This window comes from Choloepus didactylus, chromosome 7, assembly GCF_015220235.1.
Source record: "Choloepus didactylus isolate mChoDid1 chromosome 7, mChoDid1.pri, whole genome shotgun sequence".
Taxonomy (NCBI): domain Eukaryota; kingdom Metazoa; phylum Chordata; class Mammalia; order Pilosa; family Megalonychidae; genus Choloepus; species Choloepus didactylus.
The window spans coordinates 11,360,097-11,373,291 of NC_051313.1; the positions used below are offsets into that span (position 1 = coordinate 11,360,097).

The window sequence follows — 13,195 nt, forward strand, 5'->3', positions numbered from 1 at the left end:
TTACTCAGAGGCTCTGGGCTCCGGCCTCAGCACCCCGGTTCACACCCCCTCCCTCCTTCCACACCCCCCACCCCTTGCCCCTGCTGTCATTTGGTTCTCAGCAAACCTAACTGGGTTTTGGCCTATTCGTTAAATCCCTCTGTAACCTCAGCTGCCCTTCAGTTGGAAGGGAAGTAACATGGAATCACATTCCAAAGCTAACTCCAAAAGAAGTGAGTTAGGGAAGCATCGCAATCCTCATGCATACGTGACAATTCAGACCAAGGTTGGGGATGGTTGGAAACCCCTTCTCTAAGAGAAGTAAGAAGAGAGAGTTTAAGGATACTCGTGGGGGCATACATGGCAGAGGAAAGAGAGGAAGTGTTGAAGATTCACTTCCCAGACTTACTATCTGGGCCACTAGCGACCACGGCCCCCAGCTGAGGGCAGCTCCATGGAGGCCAACCATCGGAACCAGTCCAACAAAAGGGGGCGGTGAATGTGGAGGCCCTGGGCATAAATGAAAGTGGGGAGGTATTGTAGTTGGCACTTTTGCCAACAGATTGGGCTCGCAGGAACAATTTGCACCTGAACATTCACGTGGAGAGCCTCTGTTTTCGCAGAGGATGTAACAATCCTATCTTTCTCTCCTGCTCACGTCGTTGCATTGCAAAGTGCTTTATTTTGCTTGGCCTTTTATTTTGCTTGGCCTTTTATTTTGCTGATGTACAATCTCCTGCTCTACATTCCTTTTGGGGCTGGTTTATCACAGAATCATTTGATGTTTCTTGGGGGGGGGGGATCAAGACTGGTGTAGAGTGGGCAGCTTTATTTTCATTGCTCTTACTCCGTTTTTTAAAAAGTTGAAACAAGCAAAGGCTACCATTATTTTCTTGTTGTTATTCCTCTAAATCCATGGTTAATAAGCATTGTTTCCCACACTGGATTAAGTGATTTTTCTTTTTCTCAGGATGGAAAAACACACTGGCAAATGTACTCTATTTCCAAATAGGCGATGAAGGGCCAACGTCCTTTGGGGCTATGAAACAACAATCAAAGACAGAAGACACCAGTTCTTGAGAATTTCATTATTAAATATTGACCAAACAGCTCTTTCTATAACAATCAGATACAACCCAAGTAGAGAATACTCAATAATCTGCTTACGAGAAAGACGGGCCTTTCTTCTCTCTCCTCTTTGTTGAGAGATAATAGGTTGGAAGCATCAGTTTGTTACTTCCACCTCTTTGGACAGCCCTTCCGGTTCTTATCTTACTCTGCCATCAGGCTGGGGCATTAAGACTCTAGAGTTGAGATGATTTTATTTAATAGGTACATGAAGCCTGTTGCACCCGATGAGCATATTTCCTGAATAGTGTCTTAGACTCACTCCACAGTCACAAACTTCCTTGATATAACAACTGTAGAGTTTCCTAAGTGCTTGACTATTTTTATTTTTGTTCAGTTATTTTGCAATAGCACTTAGCATCAGGATATCCTGACCCTTGGAACAAAGGGGTTAAGAACAAAGAAAACAAATGTATGATATAATATGCCATACACACTAACATAGTAAGAATATGACTCTCGGCTGCGCATTTGAACAAGAATGACATTGTTTTTATCCATGAATATGAAGTTTCCACTGTATTCCTTATATCATTTTGCATATTTCCTTATAAGAATATCTTCGAGGATTTACCATGTGTTGGACCATTGAACAGTAATACTTCCTAGTGGAAGTGAGCAAATGGTTAGGGCCAAGCAAATGCCATCTCAAATTTTCATTCCCAAGGCGGAATCAACTTCATCTGAAGGCTTAAAAATTAGGAAGTGTTTGCCCAATTTAAAAAGTTTTACCCCAGTGTGTGATTATCTTTATCCCAGAGTAGAGGTGCAAAAATACCACAAGGAAGGTTGTTCTCCGGGTATTTCTGGTTCCCATAGCAACAGGAAGTCCAGGAATTCTTGCAAGAAAGCTTGGCTCGAGGTTTTTGGCTCAACTGCAGACCCCAGATATTGGTACAAACTGACAAGATGCTGGCACTTGGAATAAAATCTCTCTACCGCATGAATTCTCTAAGAGCTGGTTCTGTTGTATTTTGCAGCTAGCTCATAGACGGTGATCTTGTGTGCTTTTAGTGATTACTTTAGAAGAGTGAGCCTGTGAGCCTCTGTGATGTTAATGATACATGTCAACTTTGAGAGGTTATGGTGTCCAGGTGTTCGCTCAAACACTGGCCTCTAACACCTACAACCAGTTGATTCAACCATGTGGGGAACCTCATCCAATCAGAAGGGGCTCTTAAGGAAAAAGAACTAAGGATTCTAGAAAAAAGAAGAAATTCTGCCTCAAGACTACACCATCCACTACTCTTTTGAGTTTCCAGCTTGCTGGCCCTCCCTATGGATTTTGGACTGAATGCTGCAGCATCACCCTTATTGGAATTTCCTGCCTGTGGATCTCTGACTTGCCAGCACCCACCATTGCATGAGATGATGCCTTAAAATAAATCTCTTTATACATACATACATGCATGCATGCATATATGCATATTCTGTTGCTTGTTTCTCTGGACAACACTGACCAATACAGCCTCCGAATTTTCTCTTACTCTGTGCACATCATTCACCTGGAGACAGTGTCTGCAGCTGGAAGTTTAGATCATCAGGGATGGGTTCTGCACCCAAGAAGTCCTGGAGCAAAGAGCTCTCCTCACCCATGTGACTTGTAAGGATTCTTGCGAATGTTATTAACACGTGACAGGATGTTTTAAGACAGACTTTCAAGATAACCTCCATCTTTTTTTCAGTCATTGTGAGTCAACCTAGCATTCCATTAAGAGAATAAAAGTAGTTCTCTTCTTTTGTGAAAAAAAAGTAGTGAGAACTAATGCTCTCTATCAAAACTACTTTGCTGTGCCCCTGTAAAGGAAAGAATTGATAACCTCCAAACAGAAGTGTATGACTGAGAAGAAAGAGTCAAAGACATGGTGGATTTATGGCCTGGATTATTTTGAAGACTTTTTAGTGTTTTGGGGCTATGCAAAAATCTTGTAGGATTATGGGTGCATAAATCACTGAGCACATAAGCCCTTATTATATATGATTTTAAAAATAAAATATTAACAATATTAAGGACTTCTAATCATTCCAGAGAATGTCCCTTTTGTTCTGGCCATCGAGTGTGATATATTGAGCCATGTACCCCAAGGAAACACATGTTCTTAATCTTAATCTGCGTTCCTGTGGGCATGAACCCTTTGAAGATTCAGGTGTGGACTCATTTGCGAAGAGGATCTTCTAAGATTTTACTTAGATGTGGCCAAACTGAATCAGAGTGGGGAAGCATTGTCTGTTGGTCCCTGATGTTAGACTTCCAGCCTCCAAAACCACGAGACAATGCATGCCTGTTGTTTAAGCCTACACATCGCACTGGATTGGTCATAGCAGCCCTGGCCTATAACACCTACAATCACTTAGAAACGTGCCCATTGCCATTTTCTTTTACTTTGAGTCTATCAGTAGATTCTCACAAAACTTAATCCTACTGGAAATCTTCTCAGAGATATTTTGGGGACACTTTATACGATCACTAACCCCCACTTCTCTTCTATCTTTATAGAAAATTTTCAAACTGTTGAAGGAATTTAATCATTTTGTCCTGGTGTTTCCTCCATCAGTTCCAATATGGATATGTAAACACACACACACACACACACACCCATACAGGCACACACACACACACACACAACTGCCTTGGTTTCACAAATGCAATTCAAATGAACTCCAAAAAAACAGTGGACAGAAAACAGGTCTTTCAACTTTGTTTAATATAGTCTAAGTAGAAAAAGCTCAAACAATTTACAGTGTCCTTCAGGAGGAATAGAAATTTAATAGCTTTGGCCTTAACTAATCTCAAGGAACAATGCCAGCAAGTAGGGAAAAGGACTTGCTCCACAGACCGCCATACAAGGTAGCACTGACTTCCACAGTCATGTGGGAAATGGGGAAAGTGGGGTGGGGCAAGATAAGGAAAGACAAGTTGGGGGGAACTCAAGGGTTGAGCTGGCAGATGCATAGTTTGATTTTACAACAGGTGTCGAAAATATACTCGGTCATTCTCTTATTCACCTTGTAAATATGTGTTAACAGTGAGAGCCCAGAAGAGGGAAAGCCCCGTGTGCCAACCCCTATGCAGGAAGCCAGTTGTGGGTCCCTTTTCAGGCACTGAGGACACACCTAAAATCTAATTTTCAGTGCAAGTTATCTCTTTCTTCCATTACTTTTTTTTTTTTTTTAATATTTGAAGAGAGAAACCAGGGTTCTAGCTGGTGTCAGACTTCTATGCTGGCTCTCAGATGTCTTAACTAATACTACATTTATAGTCTCTGATGGTTCTCCCACAACAATGGGCCCAATAGCACAAGGATTGAGAGAAAAATGGCAGGTGGACTTGATTTTCTCCTTGCTCCTTCCCTTGTTGGAAAACCCAAGCTCCTATACCCTTCCGTCATTGAACACCTGATGCTTTGGAGTATGGCACTGGCATCTTCTGGCCATAGCCTTTCTAGAATTTCAGAATTTATTTCTGGTTGTGAAGACTATAAGTGGTGGTACAGCACACTTCTCAAAATTTCATGTGCATGTGTGTCTACTTTGTAAAGACAGCTCCAACAATGCAATCTCCAAAGGAGCCCTCAAAGACTACTTGTTAGAAAAACTGGGTTTCAGTCTGTAACCGCAGCTGAACTTAGTGCCTTACCTGTGAATGGCTGTGATAACAGTGGCTGCCTTACCCCTCACACTGGGATCTTGGAATAATATAATAAAACTAAATTGTGAAAGTTATTTGTAAATTATTACATACTGTGAATATTAAACATAATATTTTTAAGCTATAAGAAATGATAATTGACAAAGATTACCTAAAGCCAAATGTTGGCTATACTTTCCTAGGCTCCAGTGGGAAAGCTGAAAAGTCAATGCCTACCTGCCTTGAAGAAGATTTCACTTTGGAAATTGGTATTCCCCATGAGGATGCAGGGATAGAGTGAATCAGAGACAGTGGTATTGAAAAGACAATACCGGAGAGTCCACAGGGAGCGATGAAGACATTTAATGGCAGAAAGGGGGGATATGGAAGTCAGAATGATTGAGGTGTGAGTTAGAGCAGAAGGACAAAGTATGTGATTGTAGGTGGACTCAACAGGATAAATATTCATTGTAAATGAATTTTTGAGAGATAACAGCCCATGATCAAGACTTGTGTTTAAGCCTGTATGACATGCCAGAGAGCATGTGTCTCCTGGCTTCTCTCTGCCCTTATTTCCCTAGATGCACGTATGTGGGCCTTGACTTTTTGCCAGGGGTCTTCATTCCTCCAACATTTTTATAAGTTTGATTCCTCCTAGTTGATCTCCATTTATTTTTTAAATGCTTTTTAAAAGAAGTACAGAGTGCAAAACCAAATATAAAGCTTAAAGAGTGGCCTAAGCAAGGTCTGAAATATGTTTCTACCTTTCTACAAGTGCAATGCATGAAATCTGGAAGCTCTTAAGAATTAGAGCAGGTTGAGAAGAACTCAAGGTGGTTGGCAGAAAGATCCAGGCATCCTCAAAGCACTGCTGAGAAATGCCAGAGGGAGTCTTTTCCCTCTTAATGTAATAAAAATGAACCAGGCCACTAATAAGATAGAGAGAGATTATCAGTATACATAACACACGACAAATAATAAAATGGTGAGGAATTAAGCCTTCCACTAGGACCAATTTTTTTTTCCCCTTGGCATCCATTTATGTTTATGTTTATGTGGTTCAAAGTCAATTTGGAAGAAGGAAATGTCAACTGCTACAAGTGGAGTGTAATCCTGCTGTCTCTTCAAATTATTATTTATTTTTCCCTCTTTCTCTCTTGAGCTTATTACTTCCTGGTGGTTATGAATTACATAGAACATCTGTGCCAAAATGTGTCCCTCAGACGCTAGTTTAGAGGGATGCTTCTAAATGTCAATGTGCATTCAGATCACCTGGGGGCCCTAAATTTGGCAGGTCTGGGTGGAAACCTGAGCTTCTGCATTTCTATCAAGCCCTCAGGTGACGGCAGGTTGATTGTCTGTGAACCTCCATCTGAATTGTGAGACTAGGTGACGACCACATGGTAGATATTTTCTGCTTCTTACATATTAATTGTTTATGAAAGAAAATGCAGCAAAAGCCCCAATATTAAAGCCATACATATTTGGACTCTTTGAGAACAACCGTACTGGCTCTGGTAAAATATTTTCAACTGGAAACAACCAATTGGAACCACCAGGTAAGAACTAGGGCTGGATCCAGGGATGTTCATGACACTGAGCCACTGCTTGGCTTTTAAATTTTGTTTCATTCATTTTTTTTCCCCTTATGGGTTAATTTTAAAGATAAGTTTGAAAGTTGATAATAAGCTGCTGTGATGATTCATATATATGATGGAGTCTTAAAGAATTTCATAACTAAATGGCTATTTCTGAAAGTCTGTTCTCACGAAATGTCAAGCAAAATTTAGTTGAGCCAATTTTGCCATCCCTCCTCCTTTCTGGCATTTTATTGCACTCCTACTGCTATTTTCAGGTTGGTTGGAATACAGGCAAGGTTCTGAAGTTCTGATTGCCATCACAGGAATCCTTTCACCAAGATATACTCCTTCATTGGATTCATTAAAGATCTGGGTAAAGTGGTCTCTGGATGAAGCTTGGTAGTCTTTCTCACTAGAATATCCTGGGCATGAATGTATGGTGACCAGATGACTCTACAAAGAAATAAAGATGGAATAAAGCAAGCAGGCATTCACAGTGCTCTAGCAAGTGGCCAAGGGTGCTGCTGATTCACAGGAACGTACTCTAAATCATACACTGTCACATCCTCAGCAAAACACAAAACAAAACACAAACTATAAGTAAAATAAACTCTGCAACAAGCTGCACTCTTTGACAGGTATGGCCATGGAATTTGTGGGAAAGCAGTGCCAGAAGCAAGGGGCACTGGAATAAACCTGAGAGCAATGATAATCAAGAGCAGGAGGCTGGAACACTGCCCCATTTGTATGATTAAAAATTTGTACAGTTAACTAAACAAGAACCATTTGAATAAACAAAAGCAGCTGCTGGTAATTGGAAACACCATTTGCTGTATTTTTTTCAGTTGTCTTTCCTGTATTTTTTTCCATTGTCTTTCCTTGTTCTTTCTAAGAGTAAGTACTTTGCTACAGTTATGGATACCTATATTCCTGTCATTGGGGGATGGGGTGGGGTAGGGACTGAAAAACAAGAAAGAGAGAGCTGGAAAATAGTGGATTAAAGCTAATATTATTGAGCAGCAAATCAGTGAGCTCAAAGAGGACAGAACAGAAAGTGAAAAAACAAAAGAAAGAATGGGGAAAAATAGAAAAAATCAAAATGGGTCTCAGGGATATGATGGACAACATGAAATGAATAAATATAACAATCATTGGTGTTCGAGAAGGGTAAAGGTCTAGGAAGAGTATTCAAAAAAATTGTTGGGGAAAACTTCCCAAACCTTCTAAAACATAAATACACAAATCATAGATGCCCAATGAACTCCAAAGAGAATAAATCCAAATAAACCCACTCCAAGATATATTCTGATCAGATTGTCAAGTTCTGAAAGCAGCAAGAGAGAAGCAATTCACCACTTACAAGGGAAACAGCATAAAATTAAGCAGTGACCCCTCAGCAGCCACCAAGGAGGCAAGAAGACAGCGGTGTGACATATTTAAAATTCTGAAAGAGAAAAATTACCAACCAAGAATTCTTTATCCAGCAAAGCTCTCCTTCAAATTTGAGGGAGAACTTAAATTTTTCACAGACAAACAAATACTGAGAGAATCTGCTAACAAGAGACCTGCCCTATTTGAGATACTAAAGGGAGCCCTACCAACAGAGAAACAAAGAAAGTAGAGAGAGGTATGGAGAAAGGTTCAGAACTAAAGAGACTTGGTAAGGGTATGTTAAAGGACATTAAGAGAGAGAGGGGAAAAATATATCTGACAAACATAAACCAAATGATAGGATGGCTGATTCAAGAAATCCCTTCACAGTAATAACACTGAATGTAAATGGATTAAACTCCCCAATTTAAAGATATAGATTAGCAGAATGGATTAAAAAATATGAACCATCAATATGTTGCATAAAAGAGACTCATCTTAGACACAGGGACACAAAGAAATTGAAAGTGAAAGGATGGAAAAAAATATTTCATGCAAGCTACAGCCAAAAGAAAGCAGGAGTAGCAGTATTACTCTCAGATAAAATAGACTTTAAATGCAAGGATATTATGAGAGACAAAGAAGGCCACTACATACAAATAAAAGGGACAATTCAACAAGAAGAAATAACAATCATAAATGTTTATGCACCCAATCAAGGTGCCACAAAATACATGAGAGAAACACTGGCAAAACTAAAGGAAGCAATAGATGTTTCCATAATAACTGTGGGAGACTTCAATACAACAATCTCTCCTATAGATAGATCAACCAGACAGAAGACCAATAAGGAAATTGAAAACCTAAACAATCTGATAAATGAATTTGAATTAACAGACATATATAGAACATTACATCCCAAATCACCAGGATACACATTCTTCTCTAGTGCCCATGGAACTTTCTCCAGAATAGATCATATGCTGGGACATAAAACAAGCCTCAATAAATTTAAAAACATTGAAATTATTCAAAGCACATTCTCTGACCACAATAGAATACAATTAGAAGTCAATAACCATCAGAGACTTAGAAAATTTACAAATACCTGGAGGTTAAACAACACACTCCAAAACAAACAGTGGGTTAAAGAAGAAATAGCAAGAGAAATTGTTAAATATAGAGAGATGAACAAAAATGAGAACACAACATACCAAAACCTATGGGATGCAGCAAAAGCAGTACTGAGGGGGAAATTTATAGCTCTAAATGCATACATTAAAAATGAAGAAAGAGCTAAAATCAAAGAACTAATGGAGCAATTGAAGAAGCTAGAAAATGGACAGCAAACTAATCCTAAACCAAGTAGAAGAAAAGAAATAACAAGGATTAAAGCAGAAATAAATGACATAGAGAACAAAAAAAACAAGAGAGAATAAATAACACCAGAAGTTGGTTCTTTGAGAAGATCAACAAGATTGACAAGCCCCTAGCTAGACTGACAAAATTAAAAGAAAGAAGACCCAAATAAACAAAATATGAATGAGAGATGCAACATTACTGTGGATTCTGAAGAAATTAAAAAAAATTTAAGAGGATATTGTGAACAACTGTATGCCAACAAACTAGATAATGTAGAGGAAATGGACAATTTCCTGGAAACACATGAACAACCCAGACTGAGCAGAGAAGAAATAGAAGACCTCAACCAACCCATCACAAGCAAAGAGATCCAATCAGTCATCAAAAATATTCCCACAAATAAATGCCCAGGGCCAGATGGCTTCACAGGGGAATTCTACCAAACTTTCCAGAAAGAACTGACACCAATCTTACTCAAACTCTTTCAAAACATTGAAGAAAATGGAACACTACCTAACACAGTTTATGAAGCTAACATCACTCTAATACCAAAACCAGGCAAAGATGCTACAAAAAGGAAAACTATAGGCCTATCTCCCTAATGAATATAGATGCAAAAATTCTTAACAAAATACTTGCAAATCGAATCCAAAGACACATTAAAAAAATCATACACCGAGACCAAGTGGGGTTCATCCCAGGCATGCAAGGATGGTTCAACATAAGAAAATCAATCAATGTATTACAATATATTAACAAATCAAAAGGGAAAAATCAAATGATCATCTCAATAGATGCTGAAAAAGCATTTGACAAAATCCAACATCCCTTTTTGATAATAATACTTCAAAAGGTAGGAATTGAAGGAAACTTCCTCAATATGATAAAGAGCATATAAGAAAAACCCACAGCCAGCATAGTACTCAAATGGTGAGAGACTGAAAGCCTTCCCTCTAGATCAGGAATGAGACAAGGATGCCCACTGTCACCCCTGTTATTCAACATTGTGCTGGAAGTGCTAGCCAGTGCAACCTGGCAAGACGAAGAAATAAAAGGCATCCAAATTGGAAAGGAAGAAGTAAAACTTTCATTATTTGCAGATGATATGATATGATCTTATATCTGGAAAACCCTGAGAAATCAACGATACAGCTACTAGAGCTAATAAATTTAGCAAAGTAGCAGGATACAAGATTAATGCACGTAAGTCAGTAATGTTCCTGTACACTCGAAATCACCTAACTGAAGAGACACTCAAGAAAAAGATTCCATTTTCAATAGCAACTAAAAAAATCAAATATCTAGGAATAAGCTTAACCAAAGATGTAAAGGACCTATACAAAGAAAACTACATAACTTTACTAAAAGAAATAGAAAGGGACCTTAAAAGATGGAAAAATATTCCATTTTCATGGATAGGAAGGCTAAATGTCATTAAGATGTCAATTCTACCCAAACTCATCTACAGATTCAATGCAATCCCTATCAAAATTCCAACAACCTACTTTGCAGACTTGGAAAAGCTAGTTATCAAATTTATTTGAAAAGGGAAGATGCCTTGAAGTGCTAAAAACATTCTAAAAAAGAAAAGCAAAGTGGGAGGACTTACACTCCCTGACTTTGAAGCTTATTATAAAGCCACAGTTGTCAGAACAGCATGGTACTGGCATAAAGAGACATATTGATCAATGGAATCAAATTGAGATGTTGGAGATAGACCCCCAGATCTATGGTCAACTGATCTTTGATAAGGCCCCCAAAGACACTGAACTGGGACATAACAGTCTTTTCAACAAATGGGGCTGATATAGTTGGATATCCATAACCAAAAGAATGAAAGAGGACTCCCACCTCACACCCTACACAAAAATTAACTCAAAATGGGTTCAAGACCTCAACATAAGAGACAGTACCATAAAACTCCTAGAAGATAATGTAGGGAAACATCTTTAAGACCTTGTATTAGGTGGCCACTTCCTAGACTTCACTTCCAAAGTACAAGCATCAAAAGAAAAAATAGATAAATGGGAAATCCTCAAACTCAGAAGTTTATGTACCTCAAAGGAATTTGTCCAAAAGGTGAAGAGGCAGCCAACTCAATGGGAAAAAATTTTTGGAAACCATGTATCTGACAAAAGACTAATATCTTGCATATATAAAGAAATCCTACAACTCAATGACAATAACAGAGACAGCCCAATTATAAAATGGGCAAAAGACATGAAAAGACACTTCTCTGAAGAGGAAATACAAATGGCCAAAAAACACATGAAAAAATGTTCACCCTCACTAGCTATTAGGGAGATGCAAATTAAGACCACAATGAGATACCATCTCACACCAATTAGAATGGTTGTCATTAACCAAACAGGTAACTACAAATGCTGGAGAGAATGTGGAGAAATTGGAACTCTTATTCATTGTTGGTGGGCCTGTATAATGGTTCAGCCAGTCTGGAAGTCAGTCTGGAAGTTCCTTAAAGACTAGATCTAGAGTTACCGTTTGATCCAGCAGTTGCACTTCTTGGTATGTACTTGTAAGATCTGAAAGCAGTGACACGAACAGATATCTGCATACCAATGTTCATAGCAGCATTATTCACAGTTGTCAAGAGATGGAAACAACACAAATGTCCTCCAACAGATGAATGGATAAACAAAATGTGATATATATACACGATGGAATACTATGCAGCTGTAAGAAAGAATGATGTCGTGAAACATATGACAACATGGATTAACCTTGAAGATATAATGCTGAGTGAAGTAAGCCAGGCACAAAAAGAGAAATATATGTTACCACTCATGTCAACACTGAAAAATGTAAAATAAGTGATTTACAATGTAGAATGTAGGGACCTAGCGATAGACAGCAAATGGTGAAGGGGAACGTTAGTCTACTAAGAACAGATAAGTTATTGTGGGTAAATTTAACATTTTGGGAATGCTCAGGAATGACTAAGGTTTGTTAATTTCTGATGGATATGGTAGGAACAAGTTCACAGAAATGTAGTTGTCTTAGGTTACCTGTTTTTCTTATTCCTTTGCTGGGTTACAGTCTGTATATTTTCTTGGGGTAGAGTAGGAACATCTTCGAAGTAATGTAGTTATTTTAGGCTATTTGTTTTTCCTTATTCCATTGTTTTGGTTTTGTTTGAAAATTTTTTTATTTGTTTTTTAAATTTTTTGATAAAGTTAATTAAAAAAAAATGAAAAAATATGCAGAGCACCCCTGAAGAGCTGGGGGAAAATGTAGAGGTGTCATGCTTCTCCACCTGGATGGTTGCTGATGTGCTCACAGACATTGAGGACTGGCAGTTTGATGTGCCAAATGCTCTGTCATGGGATTTGCCTTAAGAAGCCTGTTACTGCAAAGGAGAGGCTAGGCCTGCTTGTAATTTTGCCTAAGAGCCTCCTCCCGAATGCCTCTTTATTGCTCAGATGCGGCCTCTCTCTCTAGCTAAGCCAACTTGGTGGGTGAACTCACTGCCCTCCCCCCGACGTGGGATCAGACACCCAGGGGAGTGAATCTCCCTGGCAACGTGGAATATGACTCTCAGGGAGGAATCTGGACCCAGCATCGTGGGATGGAGAACACCTTCTTGACCGAAAGGGGGATGTGAAAGGAAATGAAATAAAGCTTCAGTGGCTGAGAGATTCCAAATGGAGTCGAGAGATCACTCTGGTGGGCACTCTCATGCACAATATAGATAACTCTTTTTAGGTTTAAATGAATTGGAATAGCTAGTAGTAAATATCCGAAACTATCAAACTACCACCCAGTAGCCTTGAAGCTTGAAGACGATTGTATAACAGTGTAGCTTACAAGAGGTACAATGTGATTGTGAAAACCTTGTGGATCACACTCCCTTTATCCAGCGTATGGATGGATGAGTAGAAAAACCGGGGCAAAAAAACTAAAGGAAAAATAGGGCGGGAGGCGGACAATGATTTGCGTGTTCTTTTTTTACTCTTATTTTTAAAATCTTATTTTTGCTTTTTTTGGTACAAGGAAAATGTTCAAAAAATAGATCGGGGTGATGAATGAAGAACTATATGATGGTAATGTGAACAATTGATTGTATACTTTGGATGATTGTATGGTGTGTGAATAAATCTTAATTAAAAAACGTAATATTATATCATGT

The 13,195-nt window shown here is 38.8% G+C and overlaps 1 protein-coding gene across 1 annotated transcript in view; it reads right to left on the reverse strand.

The window, feature by feature from the left end:
• PDE7B (phosphodiesterase 7B) overlaps window positions 1-13,195 on the reverse strand; it is a 335,500-nt gene that overhangs the window by 155,672 nt on the left and 166,633 nt on the right. The window lies entirely within an intron of this gene.